Source organism: Protopterus annectens, chromosome 1.part2 (assembly GCF_019279795.1).
Source record: "Protopterus annectens isolate FY-2018-M chromosome 1.part2, PAN1.0, whole genome shotgun sequence".
NCBI classification, from domain to species: Eukaryota; Metazoa; Chordata; order Ceratodontiformes; family Protopteridae; genus Protopterus; species Protopterus annectens.
The window spans coordinates 667,324,920-667,351,761 of NC_056727.1; the positions used below are offsets into that span (position 1 = coordinate 667,324,920).

A 26,842-nucleotide genomic window follows, 5' to 3' on the forward strand; every position below is an offset into this window, starting at 1 on the left:
ACAGAGACCACAAATCTCTGGGTTACATAGGAGGTACACAAGTAGCAGGGGGAGAAGAAGTCTGTAGAGAGGATTGAAAGTATCTGTTGCCTGAGTTTAGATGAAGAAACAGGATAGCTAAAACAAAAAGAAGTTGTCCACTGAGAATGCATTCTTATGATCGCCTAACCTATGAGAGGTAGAGCAGAGAAGCTCCCTGTGGCTCTAACTGACACACACTTTTTGTCTCAGAGCTTTTTGTCAGTTTTGCTTGGGGGCTTGGGGCATCTTACAATGGGTTTATGACTGTGATCACTAGGTTTTATTTCTTGAGTCACTTAACCCCTCTCCAACCCACCTGTAAAATTTGTGCATGCGTGCATTCATTTTCAGGTTACCTGTTTAATCCGCTTCAGTGATATGAGAGAGCATAGCCCATCCTGGCACTTGGTGTGCACAAAGCAGAGAAACACTTCTGGAGTGAGGCACAAGCCCATTGCGAGATGCTCTTACACATTCTCTCGCTCATAAACATGGCGTGCATTCCTGCCAATTTATGTACAGCACATCTGTGGGTTGTGCAAGAAAACTGGAATGACCAGTGAAAGCCCGCACAGGTAGGATATGCAGACACCACACAGAAGGCACCACAGCTGAGAACTGGTGAGATGAGCAAAATGATGTGAGAGCAATGTTAACTATTGTGCCATTATACCACCTCCTCCCAAGCCACAAATCTAAACTTAATGAAAGTCATTTCTAATATGTGATGGGTTCCACCAGTACTCCCCGTGGCTCTCAGTTACTCTTTTACCAGCACTTGACTTTCAAAACTAGTTTTCATTGTGGTGGAAGACAGTGAAGAATGTGGATGAGAGCACCTAGCAGCAGGTAATTGGAGTGCTTAATACTTAAGCCCCCCTCCTCTATGTCTCTCATAGAGTCAATTTTACAAACATATTTCTTGTTTTCATGCTTTCATTAGTTGTCTTGTATCACTGGTGTCTATCCTTACCTGATCTGTGGCTTGTTTTTTGTATTCTGTCCCCCCAGACTTCCACTGCCACTTGGCAGAGGGGAGTCATCAGCAGCACATCAGATGCCACACACACAGAAAGAGACCACTTTGTTCTCTCTCTTCTAAATCATACATGGATCTTTATTTGGAGAGGATTGCTGTACCAGTCAGTATGCATAACACTTAGGCTTTAGTCACCATCATCAGTTATGATCCTATCAGATTCTCCAGCAGCTGAATTTCCCCTTGCACAAGCCAACTTCTATCTTAAATGTTTCCTCAGGTAGACAACAAATGTTGAAGGTGTGATGGGGCAGAAAGAGGTAACTGGGAACATATTTTCTGGGAGTGTAATGAGTTGGTAGACTTTAAAGATTCCCTGCAGACTGTTGTGTTGGAGATGCTGGGTGAGCAAGTCAGAGTGACTAGGGAAATTATGTTTTTGAACTGTGAGACAAACTTAGAAACATGGAATTGCCTACACATAAGGCCTTGCTTAGTCTAATTATAATGGCTGCTAAAAACAATTACTAATAAATGGAAATCAAAGTCTAAACCAATTTTGCTAGAAGTAGTGAAGATAGCAGCAGAGTTAAAACAACTGGAACTGTGATCTTTAGAAAAGGGTAGGAGCAAATTACATAGGAAAAATGGGAACTGTGGGATCAGTACACGCAGAAGAGGAATGCGGTTTAATAGAAGGCAGGATTTGAATGAGTTATGTAATGGTTGACCAACAATGAGTGGATATGTTAAAAGTGATGTATAATGTTTGCAGCTACAGTTGTGTCGGAATGGTTTGGAATGTACAGTGTTTGCAACTGAGATTGTGTTGCTATGGTTTATTATCATTTATATAAATGTAACATGGCCTGTGTCATACATGAGAATTTAATAAAGATATTTCTTGTTTAAAAAAAAAGCCAACTTCCATCTTATACTACTGACATATCAGCATAATTGAAGGCCCCAAGTAGAAATATCAGTGACAGTCACTATCTTTAGTTCTTCTTGCCATTTCAGAACTGACACTCACATGGCTGTAGTTTTCATTCATGAGTAATCTATCCTATTTGTCTTAGCTTAAGTTTTGTAATTGTTAGGTGCTTAAACCTGACTGAAAGAACAACAACAAGGAGATTGAACTAAATTTAGCTGTAGGAGAGTCATCTGAGCAGTACATCCTAACATAAGGGCTTTCTAGCCATCTCATCCATTATTTTTTCATGGCATTTTGGTCATTTTCAGTAGTAGTATGTCTTTTGCATGAGACACTTCTGAAACCTTGCTCTGGAATGTGGCAGCAGCAGGATCAGTTGCACATACAGCCTGCACTGGTGGAGACTTGTATCAGTTTGTTTAGTACCAGATAAACTGCTGGTCACATGTAGCATGTGGATTTCATTTCTTAGCAGGAAAGTGTTGTTCTCTATACCACTTTGTTGAATATTTTTAATGATCAGTGTTTTTCACAAAAGAAAAAAGAAAGAAAGAAAAAACGTTCACTAATGTTTTATATGATTCTTATCCATAGAAGTCAGTCAAGAAGCATTCTTGTGATAGACAAGTAATGCCAAGATATTTGCTTATTTAATACTTATTATTATTATTATTATTAGAATGCTTTTTATTGAAACTGGCTTTGTGGCTCTGTCCCTCTGTGGTTCTGTCATGCACCTCAGTGCACTGAGCTGTCCAGGGTGCTGAAGCATTGTCTATTGCATAATGATTGGTTCCCGTTGGATGTAAGTGTTGCCTGCATTGTTGACTTCCCACCTTTTTTTGTTTTAAAATATAATTAAAAAAAAATAATACAAAATGCTTTTTATTCAGTTGCTCAAATAGGTAAAAAATAAGGAAGAAGAGTGAAATCTTTGCAAAAGAAACCCAGACAAGTTGATTTCAGAAAAGCATTTGAGGTTGATTTTGCTGATTCTGGTAGTGAACTACCAGAAGAAGTAGCAGGAATCACAAAAATCAACCTCAAATGCTTTTCTGAAATCAGCCTGTCTATATTTATTTTACAAAGTTTTCACTGTTCTTCCTTATTTTTTTACTTTTAGAGCAAATGAATAAAAAACATTCTTTATTAAAAATATTTTTTTCTTATTTTTTATATGGGAAATTCTTTGAAAGTCAACAGTTATGTTTACTGTGCAACTTTAATAAGGCTAACAAATTCGATGATTTTAAAGCAGTGCAAACTTTTTTACAGAAAAAAATGTGGAAGTGGAGAAGAGTAATTGGTATTATAGATGGGATCTCAGTAAAGTCATATTCAAAGGAAAAGAGAACATCTAATTATGGGGTAGATCCTAATAAAATAATAGGGACATAATCCTCTGCTTTGCCTAAATGTAGACCCCCCCCCAAAAAAAAGTCTTCCACTAACATTATTATGCAGTTGACAGCAGTGGATATAAGAAGTTGCAGATATCCAGTTATCTTCAGGTTTTCTGCTTTGTATCTTATTATTAAAGCTATGCCTCAAAAGGACCTTTGTGTCTTTTAACTTAGCTGCAAAACACAATTGATTCTTAAGAAGAGTAAATCTGAAATAATGTTTGGTACACCTTTCAGACTGGACCAGGTTTCTTCAGCTGTTGACTGGCTTTCTTCAAAAAAAAAATAATAGAAAACTTGTCCCTTCCTTCCATTGCTTGGTTTTATGGCTTGATCCATAATGCACTGTTACTGCACTTGTTAATTATCTTAAGAGCAGAATTAAACACTTTTCAGATGCTGGAAATTATCTTGGTTTCTAATTCCAGAAATGAGATTAACCATCAGGAAAATCCATCTTACAACATCTTACAGCCTGAGGTAAAATATGAATTTTCAGTAGTTATTATTGCATCCCCTAAAGATTCACATGACCTTCATATTCATTCTGGCAGAATCCACAAGTTTAACCTTCTCCCTCCCAAAAGAGATAATCACTGCATTACCCTGCAAAGAGCCAATGTTCTAACGTGTTTTTAAAGTACTGAGTCTTAGTCACTCTCTTGATCTTGCTTATAGGCTGACAGCCAAACACACCCTCTTTTCTCTCAGATTCCACTCTAGTGGTACATTAGTTCTTCAGAAATGATCGTGCACATTAAATGCTATGACCATGTATTCTCTGTGTTTTCCCAAGAAATTTTGGACTTACTACATCCAAAAGTTACATTTCCTTTCACATCCACACCACCTTCAGTTCTTTCTTGCCTCAGTTCATGAAAGGAAGACTCTGTGGTTGATGCAAGTACTAAGTGTCATCAGTTTGTGGTTTTGGCCTGGCTTCCAGATAAACAGCCTGTTAGTGAACTCTGTATTGTGTTTCTTGCCCTGCCTGATTATTGTGTACTCCAGGATATGATAAAATTGGCATAGGCCTTCATGTTTTTCCTTAAGAACCTGAAGAGTATCATAGATCAACCATCAGTGTTGGGGGGGTCCACAGACAGAAAAGGAAGTTAGAAACATTCCCCATGAATAATCTGATTTTTTAGGCTCAGCTGCAAACAAACTGGATTATATTGACCAGATGTCCTCCCTACTTTCTTACATGCCTGACAATGAGATCACATTATCCTCTTCCTATATACCAAGTATCAGTTATTTAGACATACTACATGACAGGGTGCCTAGAGAGGAGTTGTGGTATTGTATGAGGAAGTTGGGAGTGTCAGAGAAGTATGTAAGAGTGGTACAGGATATGTACAAGGGTAGTGTGACAGCTGTGAGGTCTGCGGTGGGAGTGATGGATGCGTTTAAGGTGGAGGTGGGATTACATCAAGGATCAGCTCTGAGCCCTTTCTTATTTGCAATGGTGATGGACAGGTTGACAGACGAGATCAGACAGGAGTCCCCATGGACTATGATGTTTGCAGATGACATTGTGATCTGTAGTGAGAGTAGGAAACAGGTGGAGGAGACCCTGGAGAGGTGGAGATATGCTCTAGAGAGAAGAGGAATGAAGGTCAGCAGGACTAAGACAGAATATATATGTGTGAATGAGAGGGAGGACAGAGGAATGGTGAGGATGCAGGGAGTAGAGGTGGCGAAGGTGAATGAGTTTAAGTACTTGGGATCAACAGTTCAGAGTAATGGTGAGTGTGGAAGAGAGGTGAAGAAGAGAGTACAGGCAGGATGGAGTGGGTGGAGAAGGGTGTCAGGAGTGATTTGTGACAGACGAGTACCAGTAAGAGTGAAATGGAAGGTCTACAAGAGGGTAGTGAGACCAGCTATGTTAAACAGGTTGGAGACAGTGGCATTGACAAAAAGGCAGGCGTCAGAGCTTGACGTGGCAGAGCTGAATATGTTAAGATTTGCATTGGGTGTGACGAGGATGGACAGGATTAGGAATAAGTATATTAGAGGGTCAGCCCATTTTGGAAGGTTTGGAGACAAAGCCAGAGAGGCAAGATTACATTGGTTTGGACATGTGATGAGGAGGGATGCAGAGTGTATTGGGAAAAAGATGCTAAGGATGAAGCTGCCAGGTAACAGGAAAAGAGGAAGGCCTAAGATAAGGTTTATGGATGTGGTGAGAGAGGACATGCAGGCTGTTGGTGTGACAGAGCAAGATGCAGAGGACAGGAAGAAATGGAAACAGTCGATCTGCTGTGGCGACCCCTGATGGCAGCAGCCGAAAGAAGAAGAAGAAGACATCATGACTCAGTAACTATTAACATCCAAGTTCACACTTCATTTCCATTTTCTTTTAATCATAAAATCAAGACTACTGCTGTATTCCTAACTACTAGACTAAAAATCCACCTCATAATGTTTCAGATGCATTCCTCTGTTCTGTATCTATTCAGTTTTAAATCTTACAACACTGTCTTAGTGTTGGAACAGTTTTATATTTTTATTTTACTGTAGTAAAATCTTTTCAATATTCCTTAAACTGCCCACATTAATGGATATAATGGAAAAATCCCACTGTTCCTTCATTTAACCTTTGAAAAGATTTATTCATCTTCTTATCTTTGAAAAGATTTTATTCATTCTCTTTCTTCCTTTTTACCTAATTTCATACTAAGTTTACTTTTTGTCTTAATATTTTATGTCACACCCCCCCTTCTTCTTCTCCCTGTTCTCTATCCAGGATTTTAGAAATATTTGTATTTCTAAAATCTACCCCTGAATGCATGCTGACTTATTCTGTTTGATTCATGGAGCAGTAAAATCCTGACTGCACCCAGTACATCCTGTATTTGGTTAATACCCAAGAGGTGGAAGAGCTGACAAAGGGAGGGACAGGTGTGACAAGGCGATACCTGCATACCAGTTTTAGGAAGAAGGGTGGGCTCATGTTGCCAGGGGTACACATGCTGTCCTATAATTTTCTGTATAGAGCAGAAATCATATGGAGGTGCTTGCTTGTAGGAGGGGACAGAGCCTATTGTGAGGTACATCATTCACAGAAGTAGTCGGTATGACATTGTAAATGTCCATTGCATGCTGAACCCCTCATTGTTCTGGGAATGTGCAATATAGACAGTAGATGCTCCAAATTCCCCTTTATGGCTGACTGTAGAATGGTCACACCATAATTAGATCTTGCCTAGTTAGCAAACAAATAGATAGAGTCACCGACATTTGTCAGATGGTTAGCAGGCACAGAAAGAGTGCCAAAATAAGAAAAAAAATATTTTGTCTACTCCTACACGTTGCTACTCTCCTACTTCTCTTTTTTTTCTGCTTCCTTTTCTTCTTTCATTGTTTTTCTTTTTTCATAGACTTCCTGCATCTGGCCAGTGGAGGATTAAGTTTACGTTTGGGCCGTTTTCAAACCATATACTTGGGGGTTGGCATAATGGTTAAGGTGGTTACCTTACAAACACAAGGTGCAGCATTTGATTCTCACATGGGGTAATTGGCTATGCTTAAAATGGCCCACAAGGGCAATTAGCCTAGTGCTTATCTATGAACTTCTATGAACTATAAGTTCTTTGCACACATTTTTAGGACCATGCATACATGTATGTATTCTTTGATTCACTTTCCTGATTGTGTTAAATTGTATTCCTTGTATAATACAGCACTAATGTGTTTTAAATGTGTAGTTTTGAACATTCTTCCAATAAGCAATGAAAGAAAACTATGAACCAATAATGACAAAACTACCCTTTTCAGAAAATTTCAACCATAAAAGGCTACTCAGGCATCTGTCACTACAGTTCAACAACATCAGTCAATAAAGTCATCCAAATAATTCCACATTAAAGAGATCTGTAACTAATGAAGAGGTTACTACTGGCAAAGACTACATTTCAGTGTTTCATCTGCAAATTCAGTGCCTGCTGCCCTTGAAAAATTAATTGCCTATGTAACATTAAAAAAAATGGTAAGCAAGTAATATTGCAATAGAGAATGACTGACAAACTAACAAGTTCATAGTTACGAGGCATCTCATACAAAGAAGAACACACTCAGGCGTACAGAACTTCTATCCCTCCTTAAAATGCACCAAATAATCAGCAATCGGAAGGGTACTGTAGTACCACTGTAATCCAACATGGTGTGGGAGTAGAATCCACAGCTTTCTGCCTCTAAGACAATTATGCTGCTAACACTGCTTTCAGATTCTACAAAACAAACAGTGACTGCCATTTCTAAACAATACAGTCAATTTCTCTTTCTTTGAAACTCACAATACCATGAAAATGCACTGAAACTCATAATTCCCCTGAAAATGTACTGAAGCTCAAACTCACAATTCCGTCAGTATTCTGGTAGTTAGTGTAGAGGATTTAGGCTCTTGTCTCCACTAAAACTCATAATTCCTTCAGTAGTCTGGTAGTTGGTGTAGAGGATTCAAGCTTTGTCTCCACTGAAGCTTACAATTCCTTCAGCAGTCTGTTAGTTGGGATAGAGGATTCGGGCTCTTGTCTCCACTGAAGCTCACAATTCCTTTAGCAGTCTGGTAGTTGGTGTAGAGGATTTAGGCTCTTGTCTCCTGTAACCAAGTTACAGGGTCAAGCCTGATCAAATTAATTGACTAAACTGCCTCCCTCCCAACTAGGGCATTACATACCATACCTCCATACCTCTCAACTTCTTAGCACAAGAAATCTGGACAAAGCCTAAAATAATGGGAGGGGGGGGGACAAAGACCCCAAAATAGGGATATAACTGCTCTTATATACTCATAAAGTTGTTAGAATAACATAATTTGTGTTAGCATGCATTTTCTGAAGGATATGAAGTCTTAAACTCATATGCCATTATTTAGTGACTTCAATCCTCTGTTAATTGCCAGAAAACCACAAATGTTATGAGGAATTGGCCGAACAATGAGGCAGAAATCAGGTCAGTTGAGAGGTATGTTAAACACACACACACACACACACACCTACCTTCTCTGTACACTCACACAGCACCACACACACACACACACACACACACACACACACACACACACACACACACACACGCACCTTTTCTCTCATACAGCAACACACACAGTCTTTATTTCTCATACGAACAGAATGGCTGGTATAAATTACACACACACACACACACACACACACACACACACACACACACACACACACACACACACACACACACACACACACACACACACACACACACACACACACACTTTCTCTCTCATACAGAAATGGAATGGCTAGTTTAAATTACATACATTCACATACACACACTTTCTCTGTAGTTTAAGTTACTACTTCCACACACTTTATCCTTCATACGAACAGAACAGTTAGTTTAGATTACATACACATCCATACACACACACACACACACACACACACACACACACACACACACACACTTTCTCTCTCATACAGAAATGGAATGACTGGCTTAAATTACATACACTCACGTACACATACATGTGTACGCACCCACTTTCTCTCAAGTTTAAAGTACTTACACACATGCTCAATTCTTTAATGTACTTACAGACATCTTGCCTTACTAGTGTAGCTAATAAAAACAGCTTAACCTGTATTAAGCAATGAATCTTCTTCACATAACAGAAACCAGAATGTCACAAATATGGCTAGTGGGAACAAACCCACAATTTTCTTAATCATCTTTCTTTAGATTTGAATCTCATATTTAATAACATGCAACATTTTGCATCTTTAAAACAACAAAACCTGACACATATTATATAGATCAATCACACCATAGTAGGAGATAAAACATTCATATATGAATGAACTTACTTCCTCCAACACATGTAAGTTAAATTCCTACAACATTTACTTATGTACAGATGTGATCAAAACATGCCACTGCCCTGTTTATATAGGTAAAACAAAATGCAAGCTGGAAATTAGTAAGTGACTTCACTAACCCAGAAGTGTGCTCATTTCATAATAATTATTAGTTGTGGAAATAATTTACTAAAGCTTATGAAAAACAGGTATAATTTGGCATGATTATAATTAGACACTAAGATGCACAATTATGTTAATATAAACACTGAAAATTTACTGTGCAACAGTGGGTTGGGTTTTGCTTTTCCTTGGAAACCTTTTTCAAATATGATGCACATGCATTTAGAGATTCAATTTTTGCCACCATACATTTTCTACAGTCCAACTATTGTGCAACTGAAAATATTTTATTTCTGATAGGTGACATTTACATTAATCACTATTTCATTTGTTTGGAAATGCTGATTTTAAAGTTTACACATCATGCTGTTGCCCCACTCATCTAATTTATAAAATGTAGAGCTCTAGTAATGTTTCTTCTATATACTTAAAAAGTGTGAACTATGTTTTCAATTGTAATAATAAAGTGGCTTTTTAGTGGACCTTTCCCATCTTAAGCTAAACATGCAGAGCATAGATGCATTGTATTGCAAAGTTAAAACGTTTTAGATGTTCTGGATGTACTTCTCAATCTATAAAAGCAATAATTCTAGACAAAGCCAAAAGTAATAGTGAACAAAGGCCAAAAATCAGGGACAGATTTTAAATGTTGCCTTTATAAACTTAGACAGTTGTTTTATATTAGAATGCAAGGTTTTGGATTAGATTGTATTTATTTCTGAATGTTATGAAGTCCAAAACTCAAATGTATGTCATTGTTTACTTACTTTAATCCTCAATGATTCTTCAATAAAAATGTCACATTTTATGAGAGATGGTTCAAACATATGAGGCTAAAATGTGCACATTCTGCGATAATCTGGACCGTTGGCAGGTATGGTTCTGGACTTCCAAGAACCACAAAGTTTTTGAGAGATACTCAAAAAACAATAAAGGAGCTCTGACAGTATAAAGTGTATGTTCTGCAGTTTGTCATCCCATGCCTCCAATGAATTATGTCAACCTGAAATTAACAAACTAAAGTAAATAAACAGATCCTTTTGCCATTGATATCTACTTGACAGACTTGCAGTGAACTGTAGAGGAAACACATTTCAAGTTTCACTGTTAAGTCCCACTGCCAAAGCCCTTTGTGAATGGAGTTCCTGGCTTCCAGCCAGCTAAGATATATTTATTTACCCGTTTGTTTTATAGTGTGAGGTGTGTTTCACTTTCTGAAATGATTTGCACAGCATGCTGCTGCTGTTGAATGTCAAGAAAAATAACTCCAATCCTGGGGAAAGTGTATCAAGTGAACCAGGACTTGGGATGGGGGACCGATGCCAACTTCTTCATGGTATATTACTAAAAATGTAATGTGCCTTAGAAGACAAACGAGCTGCACCCCTCAAATATGAACGACTTCTCCCACCACACCCACCCCACTCTATATATGCATTACACAAACACACATGCACACTCTTACCTTCTGTCTTAATGGAACTGATATTTTAAATTCTGCATGCGTGTGTGTAGCACATGCATGGTTCTCCTTCAAGGAGAAGATGCCATCACTGTGGGGTTAAGAAGTATTTTTTTTTTTATATAAATGTACAGTTTTATTAAAATAAATGTTTAACCCTCCTGGCCAGAGTGGGCCCCTCCACAGTCACTGGGCCCTAGGTGACTGCCTATGATGCCTACTGGATCTGGCTCTGGGGGAGACTTCCAGACATTTTTTAGTGTAATTATTACCTGTAATGTCCATGCTTTCTGCGTAAAGTACATTGTTTCTTAGGACAGTCATTAACAGGGTACACCTCTTCCTCGTAATAATAATGGTATTTACACTGCCTTGCATACCTTATAATGCATCTATGTTACATTATGTAACATATTTGAATGACATAGAGCATTGACAGTGAATTTAAATCACTTCAGGCCTGCCCCCCCCCCCTACCATTTCATATTCTTCTCATGTTAAAAGCTCTGTACACATTTGTAGTTAAATCACAAAATTAATTTAAATATTTTTACACATATTCCTTCTCCATAGCATAATTTCTTAATTATATAAACATATTTACTACTGTCTGTAGGTCCAAACTCATTATCTAAAATTTTGACCATTGAAGATTACCATTTCCTTTTATATCTAAGTATACATTTGCCCAGAATATTTGAAATGTCACATCGGAAGAAATCTCAGAGTAAATGGGTTATAGAATGAATGCCTTGTGCTGTAAGTCCTGTGGTTTAATTGACAAGTCTAATAAATAATAACTGGTACATTAGTCCTGTTCTCCAGACATTCTTTCTTTCAAATGTCTCCAATTTGTAAACACATTAGCAACTTTTATAATGCGTGACCTTGCACTATCTGCTGCAGCATATATTTGTTTTTTCTTTTCAGTATTCCATACTCTTAGACACTTTTTGACCTCCAGGTCTCTTTGGAACATCACATTCTCTTCCTGCTGATTTGAGACTGTTTCAGTACTCATTTGCAACATAGAGTTTGCTAGCTTTTTAATATACTGATGACAGCTTTTCCTGTAAACTGGATTCATTTTTGTCGTCCTGAAAATCAGTTCACTTTTCTAAACAAACTCAAAGAAACAAATGGCTTGCTTAGCATCTCAGCCAATCAGTAGATGTTCATCATTAGATCATTGCTGCAGTAGCATAAGCTATATGGGCTATATCCTGCTTTGAGTCAGATGGCTGGCCAGCTTCCATAGCTTTTGGTCACCTTCCATGTGCCTTAACTGTGGTAGGGTTGGAGGAGTCTGGTGTAATGACAGCAGGCACGTCCCCTACAGCTGTTCATCTGTCCTCTTTAGACAAGGAGAACCACTCTTGTCTGCATCAGAGATGGGAACGGATGTTATTCCTTTGCAGGGCTCCTCTGAGCAGTTTGATTTCCAGAAAAAAGACCTTCTTCAGGTGCTCTTTTCAATAGGGTCTGCCAGGAAAAGGAAGCAAAAAATTAGGCATTTTTATTTTCTTCACCCGTATCCCCTGTAGCTAGGCTGGGTTTTACTAAAGGTTTATTTAAAGCCTTTCAGTCATTACATTTTGAATGTTCTTTTCATTTTAAAATGAAAATATTTCCCTCTCCTTCAGATTCTGATATTTAGTATGGTGAACATGAATTTGACTTAGACTGTTTCTCTCTAGTTTATTCCCCACAGAAAGGGGAATCTGACTCTGAGGAAAGTTTTTCTTCAGATTCTCCACCTGAAGGGTTGTCTTTTTGTGTTACTATTGCCAAAATGAAGATATTGTTTCAGTGGGAACAAAAAAATAATAACCAGAGTTCTATCAAAGATATTATGGTTTGCTACAGGTAGATTACACTTAACTGCTCCTCCTATTTTGCCAGTCTTAGCGGATGTTTTCCTGGCTGCCAGCAGTTTGACTGACCATCAGCCACCTGCTCGCAGAACATCTGATAAATTGTGTAAGGTTCCCCAGGCCCATAAATTTCTTTTTTTTTTCAATCTCTAAGTCAGACCCTGCAGTCGGATAACAGAGCCTACATGTGTCAGTAAAATGTAAGAGAACAAGCCGTACAGAGGTAACCAAACCACTGACAATCGCTCATAAGTACAGTGTCCAACCCCAAACAGACTTATTTGTCTAGCCTTTATTTTCTCTATTTGGGTTTGACCCATGTCTCTTCACAAAATTCAGGGAACTGTCTTTGATTAATGTTTGTCTTGGCCTTGCTTTTAGCTATCTTCTGGCACTCTGTATCTTCTCAAGTTAGAGTGCCAAGTTCTGTTTTCCGTGTTGTCCAGATGTTTAACATGTAGATCACTTTTGCAGTAGCAGAAGCTATATCGGTCCTACTTTTCATGACCATCCAGCTTTTGAAAGGTTAAAGACACCTTCCATGTGCTTCAACTATCAGGAACCTGAGAGGAGCTCCATATAAAGACAGCTGGGGTGCAAATTACTTCAGAGTTTTTTGCTGCTGAAGAGCACTCCTTCAGCAGGCCCCATGGGACTGTTGGTCAGCTAGTGATCCTTCAAGGCTATACAAATAAGTCCCATGTTAGGGAAAACTTTCCAATATGTATGTGTGTGTATATATATATATATTTTTTTTTTGGACACAAACCTGTCTTTTTCTATCTAAGGACGCTGTTTTGCTAGGAAACTTTCTGATGTTATGTGATCCTATCTCGCCTACATTCTGTACTGATGGGCTTGGAGCCGATCCCTCGGCTCCGACTGGGCACGCTATGCTATAGAGCGAGGCCTCTTATTGGCTGAGCTATTTCTTATCCCAGGATGCACCACCACTAATCCCCCAGATCTCGTTTGCCGCTTACAAGCTAAGACGTGGTCTCAACTTGGCTGGGCTAAGTATTAATTTATTTAGGCTTTTCCTGTCAGTAATTTGCTTGTTTTGGACCCAAAAGCTGTTTTAACAGCTGTTGTTGTGATACAAGTGTGTATTTGTTAAATTTGTTGAGAAATTTGTCTTTTTCGTTAAGGGAAGGTTTCCCGTTTTAGTTAGAGGGGCCTTCCCCTTTTGCTATTTGCTATTCTAGCCTTTTATTTGTGGGTCAAGTACCCGTTTAAGTTAGAGGGTCTTGACCCTCTCTTTCTGTGTTTTTTTGTGCAACTGTATTGTTATTTCATAAAAAAAAAAAAAAAAACTTCATCTTTATATTTTTTGTACTTAAACTGCTAGTTTTGGTGTGTTATCTCTCTTTAGACAGGTGTGTTATTTCTCTTTAGACATGTCCAAAGAGCATAGACCCTCCGGGTTTAAAAAGTGCGCGAGGTGTGGTTATAAGATGTCCATAACGGATGACCACTCCTCGTGCGTTTATTGTTTAGGCGCCAAGCACCTACAAGAATCATGTAGCGTGTGTCACGCCTTCTCATCAAGGGTCCTCCAGGAGAGGAAAAACAAATTAATCCTTAAGGGGTTAATTAAGCCATCCTTCGAGGAGGCTTTATCTTCTTCTCCCTCTCCTTCAAAAAAGAAAAAAGCGTCGGCTCCAACCAGTCAGTCGGAACCGACTGCCAAAAAACCTAGGCAGACTTCTCCATCGGCTCCACGGACTTCGGAGCCGAGGGCGGAACGGTCTGCCTCGATGCCTCCAGTCTCGACCCCTCTGGTTTCGGAGCCGAGGACTGGGGCATCGAGAGGCGGGTCACCTTCATCGGCTCCACTGATATTGGAGCCGATGGGGTTGCCGGCTCAGACTCTTCCCCTTCGGAGCCGAAGTCCTCATCGGCACCGAGGGAAATTGCCTTGAGATCTCCCTCGGAACCGATAATTATAGAATCCATTCGGAGCTGGTCCCCTAGTCCTATGGAGCCGATGGAGAAATCGGTTCGGACCCGATCGGTATCGTCCAGATCCTCCAAGATGTCTGATTTGGACATCGACAGGGTGCTCCTAAGACTCTTCCAGTCTCCGGTGTTCCAAAAGTTAGTTTTGGCTCCAGCCCATTAGGCTTCGGAGCCGATGGTCCACCCTGCTACTATGGTTCCTCCTCTAACAGCCTCGGCACCGTTGGAGCCGGTACTGGTGGAACCGGTGGAGGTTTTAGGGTCGGGCCCGACCCTTACTCCAACTCCGGCTCTTGAGTCAGAGTTCGGTACGCGGACTTCTTCCGTCGGCCCCGGGGGGGGATGCTTCGGGACTGATGTTTTTGGTCCCAAGTCTTCCTCTCGGTGCGTCGGCTGCGGGAGTGCCGTCTACCGTCGTGGCCACAGAGGTGGGACCCTCCCGGGATTCTGGTGGTCCCGCCTTCAGGGCTATGAGGAGTGCGTTAGCCAAATCATCTTTGGCTACCTCCACGGTCTCCCCAGCTCCTTCCCTGCATACCGAGACTGGGTCTTTGGCAGTCCCCCTGTCCTTAGACAGCGGAGCCCTGGGGCCTGAGGTTACCCCGACTGGGGTTTCCCCCCCTCCTGGAGGTCCTTCTGAAGCTTCTTCGGAAGAACCCCCCAGGAAAAGATCATGCAAGAGGAAGCACGTTGACTCCCCTGATGAGTCTCTTACATCAGACACTGATCTCGATGATGCAGAAGGGTCCCCTAAGTTGTCCTTGGATGATGTCTCCTTTGCAGACATCCTGGAAGCCCTTAAACAATGAGGCGGCTGGCAGTCCAAACCCCCTTCTGCTGATGAGTCGGTGTTCCTTAAGGCCTTCGGGGCTCAGCCCTCCGCCTCCTGGGTGTCTCCGCCCTTCGACAAGCTCTTGGATTTGATCTGTCGAAGGGCGTGGGAACACCCAGACTCTGTGGAACCGGTGCCTGCTCGTCCTAATAAGTTCCTCTCAGCATCCCCTGAAAAGAGTTCCTAACTAAAGGTGTGGCTGTAGATGCTTTGGTGGTGGCATCTGCTACCCAGCAAGATGTAGCAGAGGCTTCGACGTCTGTCCATCCTCCTAATAAGGAGTCTAGGAGCATGGATCGGTACGGAAAGCGCACCCTAAGTTCAGCGGCCTTTACATTAAGGTCCTTGAACTACCTTACGCACTTTACCAGATTTCAGAGGGATCTGATTAAAGAACTTTCCGATACCCTCTTGGGTAACCTGCCTGAGGAGCTGGCCCAGATGGTTGGCTCTCAGCTGGCTACACTGTCGTCCATTTCAAACTCGTACATGAGGCTCATTTGTTATGCGGCGAAGGCGAGTAGAGCGGTACAGGCATTGCTCTACGGAGACAAGCCTGGCTCCGCCTGTGTCATTTCGCGGAGGTTTTTAAGTCTTCCTTTGCCGACGCCCCCTTTGATGGGTCCTCCCTGTTTGGACCCAAGGTAAAGGACACACTGACCCGCTGCGAGCAGGAGGGTAAGACTTTGACTGCCGTAGGGGCACGATTTTCCACTCCCTTTTGGCCTTATCCCAAGGCTAAAAGAGGAGGGAAAATGTGGTTCCGTAGATCTCAGAAGCCTTACCCCTCTCAGCAGGATGATCCCCCTTCCAGAGGCAGAGGAGGGGGAAATTCTTCCAGAAGACGCTGTCCCAGAGGCGGCAGAGACCCTCGCAACACTGGAGACCACGAGTCCTTTCGTGGCTCTTCAGCCTTTCACAGTCCCTGAGGGATTGCCCAACTGTGCAGCTCCGGAGCCAGTCGGGGGTCGTTTTTCGAAGCACCTAAAAGCCTGGGAAGGTATCACTCAGGACCGATGGGTGCTTTGAATTATCGCCGGAGGTTACACCATCCCTTTCTCTCACTCTCCACCTCAGTCCAAAAAAATCCCGGACCCGCCACCCAGTCAGCGGGAAACTGCAGCCTCAGAAGTTTCAAAGCTGCTGTAAAAAGGAGTCATCCAACCGGTCCCCGCAGACCAGATCGGATTAGGGACTTACTCAAGATTCTTTTTGGTGCCAAAAAAGACCGGGGACTTGAGACCCATTTTGGACCTCAGTATTCTAAACCGTTCAGTCAGAAAGTCCAAGTTCCGAATGGTCACCCTACAAACCATTCTCCCATTGCTGGAGAAAGGTGTTTGGATGCGCTCCATAGATCTCAAGGATGCTTATTACCATATTATGGTACATCAAGCGTCCAGGAGACATCTGCGCTTCAGCCTAGGAGGCAGTCATTTTCAGTTCCGCGCGCTGCCCTTTGGTCTCACCACAGCCCCCAGGGTGTTCAAGTGTTTGGCGGTCGTGACTGCTCGCCTGAGAAGTCTAGGATTCCAGGTGTTTCCGTATCTAGATGACTGGCTCCTAACTGCCACCTCCAAGCATCTACTATTGCGGAGCCTACAGGCCACTATATCACTGGGCAATTCCCTTGGAATCACCTTCAATTGGCCAAAGTCTGTGTTGCAGCCATCTCAACGCATAAGATTCATAGGGGTAGAGATAGACTCAAACCAAATGCGGGTCTATCTACCTACAGACAGAATACAAACCGTACAGTCTCAGGTTCGAGCCTTACTTCCCAGATCCAAAGCCCCAGCCAGAATGGTCCTGCAACTATTGGGATCCATGTCCGCCACGGTTCTTCTAGTTCCCCTTGCAAGATTGCACATGAGAATTCTCCAGTGGCTTCTTTCAGCTCAGTGGTCTTTTCAGGAACTCCCTTTCAGTCACCTCATATGGATCACGGAAACCTGCAAACGGGACCTTCACTGGTGGCTAGTGCCCTCCAATTTGGATCAGGGACGACCCTTTGTTCTACCTCCTCCTGCGGCCACTTTGACCACGGACGCCTCCCAGATGGGGTGGGGGGGCATTCCCTGGGCAGGTCAGTCCAAGGCAAATGGCACCCAAAAGAGACCCTACTTCATATCAACATTCTAGAAATGAGGGCGGTGCTTCAGTCCCTTCAAGCCCTTCACGATTACCTCCCTCAGGGCGTGATTGCCGTTCACTCAGACAACATGTCAGTGGTCTGGTACTTGAACAAACAGGGAGGGACCAGATCTTACCCTCTGTGCAGAGAAGCCATGAGAGTTTGGGAATGGGCAGTGTCGACCAAACGCTTCCTAGTAGCTACTCATATCCCGGGCAAGTCCAATGTGATAGCCGACAGACTGAGCAGAACCATCCTCTCTCCTCATGAATGGTCTCTGAACATCACAGTGGCAAATCAGATTTTCAGCAAATGGGGAGTTCCGTGTTGCGACCTCTTTGCGGCTCCTCTAAATGCGAAGTGCAAAAAGTTCTTCTCCCTCACCCCGGCTCCGGGGAAGAGCCCCATGGACGCACTAGCCTGTCCTTGGCCCACCAGCTTGCTTTATGCCTTCCCTCCAGTTCCTCTCCTTCCCAGGATGATACAAAAGGCATCTCTCTTGGGGAGCAAAATGATCTTAGTTGCTCCTTACTGGCCTCGTTAAGTATGGTTCCCCTATCTTCGGAAGTATACTCTGGAAGGTCCATGGTTCCTGGAGCAGATCCCAGACCTTTTGATTCATCAGTTGGGACTATTTCACCAGTCCCTTCATACCTTAAAATTGACAGCTTGGCTCCTCCACTTCCGACTATAGTCAGGAGTCATACATTGGATCCAGAAGTGGTACACATCTTATCTTCGGCCCACAAGTCTGCTACAAAGAAATTGTATTCTAGCAAATGGAAAAGATTTGCTATTTGGGCTCAACTCCGGGCCTGGATCCCATCACTATTCCCGTATCGGAGGTACTAAAATTTTTAACTTCTCTTTTCAATCAAGGCTCTTCAGTCTCTACCATCAAGGTTCAATTGGCAGCTATTTCCAATTTTCACGAATCTATAAACCCACCTTTAATGAGCAACAGATTGTGTAAGACCTTCTTGAAAGGTGCTGCGCTCTTAAGACCTCCGATTTCTCATCCTGCTCCTCCATGGGATCTCGATGTGGTGTTACGCACCTTAACTTCCTTCCCCTTCGAACCGGCAGCGACATGTGATTTAAAATTTCTATCGTGGAAGACTGCTTTTCTGGTGGCGATCACTTCTGCCAGAAGGGTTTCAGAGCTTCAAGCTTTGTCTGTGAAACCTCCGTACTTAGTTTTTCACAAAGACAGAGTATCTCTCAGGCCAAATCCTTCCTTTGTCCCTAAAGTTTGTTCCAGTTTCTGCCTACAACAATCATTAGAACTTCCAGTCTTCTTTCCGAAATTTTCTAACAAAGCGGAATTCATTTTTCACACATTAGATGTCCACAGGCAGTTGCGTTTTTATTTAGACAGGACCAAACAAACAAGGAAATCAGATCAGTTGTTTGTATCCTTTGCAGACAATAAATTGGGCAAAGCTGTCACAAAGGTCACTATTGTCAAATGGATCAGGGACTGTATTACTCAAGCTTATTCTTATTCTAACAAAGAGCTTACCACGTCTGTCAAAGCTCATTCTACAAGGGCTATGGCTACTTCGATAGCATTTCATTCTAAGCTTGCCATTAGTGACATTTGTGCTGCAGCTACATGGTCTTCCCCACACACCTTCATTTCCCACTACAAATTGGATGTGGCATTGGTTCCACAGTGCTCAGGAGTGTTTTCCAATGAGCCACCCAGGATTTAGGTGCTAGGGACGCTGTCCCATCAGTACAGAATGTAGGCGAGATAGGATCACATAACATCTTTTAGTTATGTACTTACCATAACTTTAGATGTTTGGGATCCATCTCGCCTACATTCCCAATAACCCACCCTCCTTCTCCCTTCCTTGGAGATCAGAGGATATCAGAAGGTCCGAATCCTGTTGTTTCATCTTGAAACATCTAACAATGTTATATAAACAAGTTGTGCATGTGTGCATGAATGCGGACAAACAAGATCTGGGGGATTAGTGGTGGTGCATCCTGGGATAAGAAATAGCTCAGCCAATAAGAGGCCTCGCTGTATAGTATAGCATGCCGAGTCGGAGCCGAGGGATCGGCTCCGAGCCCATCAGTACAGAATGTAGGCGAGATGGATCCCAAACATCTAAAGTTATGGTAAGTACATAACTAAAAGTTTTAGTACTGTCATTCTGTTTTAAGGGAGTGTTATATGTAAGTGTTTATGTGCATTTTTTTTTGGAAAAGCATGTTTTTGACAAAATTTTTAGTCATTTTGTGTATTTGTGTGTTTGGGGTTGGACACTGTACTTATGAGCTATTGTCAGTGGTTTGGTTACCTCAGTACTGCTTGTTCTCTTACATTTTACTGACACATACAGGCTGTGTTATCTGACTTCGGGGTCTCTTTCTTTGCTTACCTGTGGAGTAGCCATCTGTCTCCATGGTTTTACCATCCCCAGTCCACAAGAATGTAAAGTTAGCAGTGAGTCCTTAGCTGTCCCTCCAGCTCCTGTGGTGCCTTATCCACTGGTTGGTGGCTCTGATGTGACTGCTAATTGTTCCTCAGACCACCTCTTTCCTCCAGTCCCCTTGTTGTAGTAGATGCAGCTACCAAAGACTGGGGTGTAGCCACATCATATGTGGTGGTAGAGATGCCATTTTTGGGCAAGGGAGATCCATTTATTGGTCCCAGGAGGAGGGCAGGTGAAAATTCTTGTCTTATCTGGGAAAGGAAGCCTGCTTCTGGGATTAGTATGCCTTCTGAGAGTCAGTATTTTTCCTGGGAGATTCCCAGAAAAGGTGAGCATAATGAGAAAACCTTCCAGTCTCTTGTTTCTATTTCCATGAACAGGAAAGATTTACTGGGATTTGCTTAAGAGCTCATTATTGCCTTTTCCTTGCCTTCTGGTTCTCCAGGCAAGAAAAGAAGAAGAATTTTCTGTTTCTGATCTGGATTTTCAGTCAGAAGAACAAGCATTATAGGAGGATGGTTGTACCTCAGGAGTTTCTTCTCAATCCGAATGTACTGATTCTGAAGAATGTATAGTTTCATATTTCCTTTCTGAAGATTTATCCTTTTCTGAGACTTTGTCTAAGATGATAGGATTTTATGTGGGAGCAGAATTATATTCCTAGGGCACAGAATATATATTGTGATTTGTTACTGTGAGACATGTCTAAATCTCCAGCTGTTCCCCCTGCAGCATACTTTAGAGAATGTTTTCCTCACTGCTTCCATTTTATGTAATGGTCAACATCCTGCCCTTAGGAAGTCTGACAGATTATACAGGGTATGTCAAGCTTATAAGTATTTATTTTCTTATCCTAAAGCAGACACAGCAGTGATTTTTTTATCTAAAAGTGCTTCTGTTAAACAGTTTACTGTTGCTAACCCTAATCACTCTCTTAAGGGTGGGAAAGCTTTTGATAAGTTGAGGAAGAAAACTTATATTTATATTTCTTTAACATTTAGCATTTTGAACTGTCAGACTAATATGCTAAAGATTTTTATTTTAACTTTTGTGATTATGCACAAGTTAATGGTTAACCATCCTTTTTCTGAGGTAAAAAATATTTCAATACCTCTGTAACATCTGCTTCTCTTGTTACTAAGTATATTTTAATGTGTGTTGCTAATTCTTCCTCCACAGCTGCTGCTTCTGTATTTATATTTAGGAGATTGGTTTAACTTCATTCTCAAACCTTTCCTGAAGATGTCAAGATTGACATTTCACCCTTAGATAAGGACCATTATTTGACCCTTCTGCAGTCAAAGTGCTCAAGTGTTATGAAAGGGTAAAGCTGCTTCAAGCAGTGACTCAGATTTTTCAACCCTCCTTTTTCATTGCAAATAGAAATTTCTACTCCTCCTCAGCTCCCTTTTTCAATAAGTAATTTAAGCAACAAAGAGCTATCAAACAGGATTTTAAAAAGCAATGGAAATTATTATCTAAAAAGAAAGGAATACCTCAAAAGGGCAAGTAAACTCCCCTCAGTCAGCCTGACTAGTTCAGGCTCTTCCTCCTTCCCACTCTGGCAACCTCTCCAGCTTTCTGAGGCTTCATCTCCTTTTATGGCACCAGATAATTTCAGACAGATGGGGTTTAAATGTAATCCAGCATTGATACACTTGGAAAAGGGAATCCCTTCCTCCTTTCCAGGATTCCATGTTACCCATTGAAGCAAGTCTCTCTTTTTATTCTCATTCTACACCAGATGCTAGCATGGGGAGTTTATTTATTTATATTTGCTTTTTGGGTTAGAGCACTGATCTCCATGGCCTCATTACAGGAGCTGTCTGGCTAAATCCTTGCTCAGACAGTGGAGGTTGAGAGAATCAAACCTTGCACCTCTAGACCACAGGAAACTGCTTGTTAACAGCTCCTTAATCCTCTAAGCCAACTGCCAGATGGTTATAGAAACAGTGCCTCACTGCCACTTGAGCAACAGCTTTTATTCAAGGAATTTTCTAGTAACAGAAAAGGGAGGGATCCTATAGACCTGTACTTGATCTTTTCTTTCTAAATCTTGTTGTCAAGATTCCAAAGTTTAGAATGTTATGTATTCAATCCCCTTTGCCTCTAATTCCTTTTCTAGCTTTCACGGAAAAGCTAGATTTAAAGGATGCATATCATCATATTCCCATTAGTGAACGGTTCTTAAGATTTGCTGTGTATAGGTTCATAGGTTTATAGGTAGGTACTAGGCTATCTGCTCGACGGCATTTATAAGCCTAGCCAGAATGTGTTGGCTTTTGCCACCCCCTTAGATTAGTTCCCTGTGCCTCTGTCCAGGAAAGCCACTGAAGTGATCCCCGAGGTAAACATTCTGTTTCCCATCCACTCGTCAAGGTTTCTTTTGAAGAGTGTTAGCGAGGAGCTCTGCCTAATGTAGATTGGGATCTTGTTCCAAAGCATGGGAAGTCTCTGGGACAGGAATCTATCCCTCCAGCACGTCTTATTTATTGTTGTGGTGAGGTTTAGATCCCTAGAGCATGTGGCTCGCGGGGATTAGGTTTTCTTTAGGTGGAGAATGTCCATCAATTCTGGGTTGGACATGGCCTTGTATGTCAGGCAGAGATCACCTCTAAGTAGGCGGCATGCAACCAAGTACAGCTGTAATTTCTTCATTTGAGCTGCATAGGGCATCTATTTGATGCCAGCGATCCTCTTGATGAGGTACTTCTGTGGTCTTTCCAGCTGTTGCAGGTGTCTTGTAAGGTACATCCCAAATGGGGTGTTGTACTCTATGATGGGTCTGATCAGTGAGGAGTAGAGGGGCACAATGACCTCTTTTGATCTTGATGCGAACCATTTTGTGATTAGATGGGCCACGTAGAAGGATGGCTCACATTATCAGTTCTGTGTGTTATCCTTTGGACTTTCCACTGCACTAAAGGTATATATTAAATGTGTAGCCCCAGTCATTGTTGTTGTTAAGGACTTCAAGGTATTCACAATTTTCCTTATTTGGACACCCTGCTAAACTTTGAAGACTCTTGCCAGCTGTCAAGAGTCTTCAAAAACTGTTTGGAAGCTTCTACTTAGTCTAGGTTATTAAATCATCTATCAGAAGTCTTTTCTCATCCCTTCTCGCAAAATTGTATTTCTGGGATGTCTGTTAGAGTCTACCCTGGGAAGAGCCTTTCTTCCTCTAGATAAAGTAGAGATATTTCAGCAGTTTTTCCTGAGTTTCTCAAACCAAAACCATGTATCTGCAAGGAAATTTCTCAGAATGTTGGTATACATGACATCAATGATTATCATGCTTCTCCTGGTCAGATTCCAGATAGGAAAATATAATTGTACTGCAAATCAGTCTAGATTCAGCATCTACACCCTTTGTCTTTTCAGATTCCAGTTCTGGGGTTTGTAAAGAGGAGATTCTATGGTAGGTAGACCAGATCTTTTGCATTCCACATGTCCCATTCTCCCTTCCAACCCCCCCATACAGTCTGTCACTACAGATGCATCAGACCTGACATGGTGAGCAATTTCAAAATGGATAAATGTGCAAGCTCTGTGGAATCTCCAAGACAGACAGAAACACATAAATGTCAGAAAGATATTAGCAGTGATCAAGGCTTTGAAAGCTTTTAATAATGTGTGATTCCCAGGACGTCTGCAAGTTTGTACAGACAACATCACTGTGATATGGTGCATAAACAAACGAGAGGATAACAGCTCTTACCCTCTTTGTAAACATGCTATGCTAACCTGGAGGATAGCAACTCAGCTCTGTTTGACTCTTCAAACTTCTTACATTCTGTCAGAGCAAAACTTTGCAGACAAGTTCAGCAGGACCAGGACAGGCCCCCACAAATGGAAACTTCTCAGTGCAGTCTTTCATAAATTGATCCAACTGTGGAGAACATTTCAAACAGATCTGTTTGCTTCCTTTCAGAACAGACAGCTTAAGAAATTCTGCTCCAGGATTCCTAAGAAATAGGCCTGGAAGACAGATGCTTTCTCATTCCCATAGACGAGAATGGTCCTGTATGCCTTTCCACCTTTTCCACTAATATCCAGAGTTTTTCCTGAAGATCCAGAAGGATTCTCCAAAATTGTGTTGATGACTCCATTTTGGCCCAGGAAACAATTGTTTTCCCTTCTTTCCAGTCTTGCCAAGGGCAATTACAGCAAGCTTCCCCATTGACTGGATTTAATCACACAAGACAATGGTTGCTTGATACACTCCAACCTGTAAACTCTTCACATAACTGCCTGGAAGATAGAATGTTAACACTTTTTAGGTGCCTTTTTTCTGAGGATGAGCTGCAGTTACTAAAGGTGGCAAAAAGCCTACTATTAGGAAATCATATATGTGTAAGTGGAAAAGATTTTCTAATTGATATCAGTACAGGGACCAGTAACCTCTTCAGGTCTGGATGCCTCTGATTCTTGATAATTTGAGCATGTTACTGAACTCTAGCCTATGTTACACCTCTGTCAAGGTGCATTTGTTGGCCGTTTCTGTTTGCCTGCCCTTTGATCACCCCTTTTTAGCTATAATCAAGTTAAACAGTTTTTGAAAGGGATGTTGCTTATCAATCCACCTAGGAAACAAGTGGCTCTTCCTTGGGATCTAAACTTTGTGCTTGAAAAGTTTACTCTTTTCTTCATTTGAGCCAAATAATATCACTGGACTGAGGTTCTTAACATGAGTTACTGTTTTCCTTATTGCTCTACCATCTGAGTTAGTAGGACTGATGATGAATCAACCCAAACTCATTTCTCACATGGACAGGGTATTTTTGAGAGGTAACTCTTCTTTTATTCCTGCGGTGGTCTCAGTTTACTTTAAGCCAGACTGTACATCTTCCTGTCTTTTTACTGAACCCAAGAATAAGGGAAAATGGATTCTTCATCCTGTAGATGTCCATAGGCAGCTCAGATACTACCTAAACAAAGCTCAAGCCTTCAGAAAAGCTGATCAGCTGTTTCTCTGCTACAGAGATAAGAGGAAAGGACAATCAGTGCCAAAGCAGACAGTTACATGGTTGTTGTTTCATGCTGTTGCTTTTTGTTATACTCACCTTAATAAACTACTTCCAGGTAGGGTTAGCAACTTGGTCCTCAGTACATACATTTAAGGTCCAGAGCAGGTTTTGGTAAAACCATTTTAAACTGGCTTTTGGAGTCTGTTTATTGGCCTCCTCCCCTTTTTATTGTCTAAGCTATGGTAATCTACTCATCTAGCTGAAGATACTACAGCAGTGATCTGTATGTTGAACATAGTACAGTTGTATTGGTAAACTTACTGTATAACAGTTGATCTGATGTTGTCAATCTTCATTCTAGCCTCAACAAATGGATTTGGATCTGATCTGTCAGATCCAGTTTGACTGATGCTAAAGCTCACAGCTACCAAATCCCTTGAGCTTCTCCCTTACCCACAATGCACCTACCCAATTACCTCAGATCTTGTTTGCCATTTCTAGCTATTGCAGGTGGTCTACCAGTTTCTCTTGAGCTGTATTAGATATGTAAAGTTTTCTTATTTGGAATTCTTTCCCTTAGTCTTTAGTTTTAAGTCTTTAGTCTTTTGTTTATTATGGTTACTATTTCATGTGAAGTTGTTCTGTCTCACCATACATTCTTACTGATGGGTGGGCTCCGACTCGGTCAACTGCAAAAGCTCAAGGTCTTCAACAAGCTCGAGGCCCACTCCCTATCCCATGATGCACCTTGTGCTTCCCTCAGATTATGTTTGCCACTGCAACAGATCGGGAGTGCTTCGACAGCTCTGGCCAGTAAAAATTTAATATTTCACTTAAAAGTGATAGTGTTGCTTGATAGCTAGTTTTTTCTAGTTAGATAACTTTTCCTTATCTTGTTACCTTAGTTAGTTATCATTAAAATTTAGTGTGTGTGTTTTGCTAGTTGTTGGTGGCCGTGTTTCTTTAGGCCGTTTTTTTTCTTTTTACCTCCCTCAGTGTAACAACTCGTTTAAGTTAGAGGGTTATTTGAATGTCTTTTTCCCTTCCCTAGAGTGTGTTAAGGCTAGTTGAGTCTAAGCCTAAGTTTTAGGGCAGTAGTTATACTTCGTACTGTGTGTGTTTTTGCATATATTGTAGAAGTTAGGGCCCTGTTTTTTATTAGGGCTATATTCTATAGTACTGTGCATTTCCTTTAATAGTTAGTGCATATAGCGTGTTCTATACCTTTATTAAAGTGTTGTATGGTAATTCAAGCTAGAGATATTGATAGTTTCTGTCATGTCTCAACAAGAGAAAGCTAAATTTGGATTTAAAAAATGTACTAAATGTGGACAAAAATGTCAATAACAGATGGTCAGAATGTGTTTATTGTTTAGGTGAAGTTCACCTACAGGAGAACGGTGCTATCTGTCATTCATTTAGCTCTCATGTTCTTCATGAACATAAAGAGTAAACTGACAGCCAGGGGATTACTGAAGTCTTCCTTTCAGGAATCACTGGCTAAGGACAAATCACCGTACAAGACATCCAAATCTTCAAAGACTTTGTCTTCTAAGTCTTCTTCTGGGTCGGAGCCAAAAAGGGTTCATCGACCTTAAAACTGATTGGGACTCCTACCTCAGCTCCACTGCTTTCTGAACTGGAGGTTGTTACTGTTCGTAGGAGGTGGTCCCCGATATTGGAGCCAGTATCTCCTACTTTAAAGTCCCCAATCCTTCAGTCAGTGGCCTCTTCCATAACCTCTTCCCGGTCCTCAAGACTCTCGGATAAAGATGTGGATTGTGTGGTACAGAGGCTTCTGCAGACACCAGCACTTGCCAAACTTTTATCTGGGCTGATCCCTGGGACTTCGGAACTGACAAAATCC

At 41.5% G+C, this 26,842-nt stretch overlaps 1 protein-coding gene across 1 annotated transcript in view; it reads left to right on the forward strand.

The window, feature by feature from the left end:
- The window catches only part of ADSS2 (adenylosuccinate synthase 2), a 1,823,915-nt gene that overhangs the window by 1,364,171 nt on the left and 432,902 nt on the right, over window positions 1-26,842 (forward strand). The window lies entirely within an intron of this gene.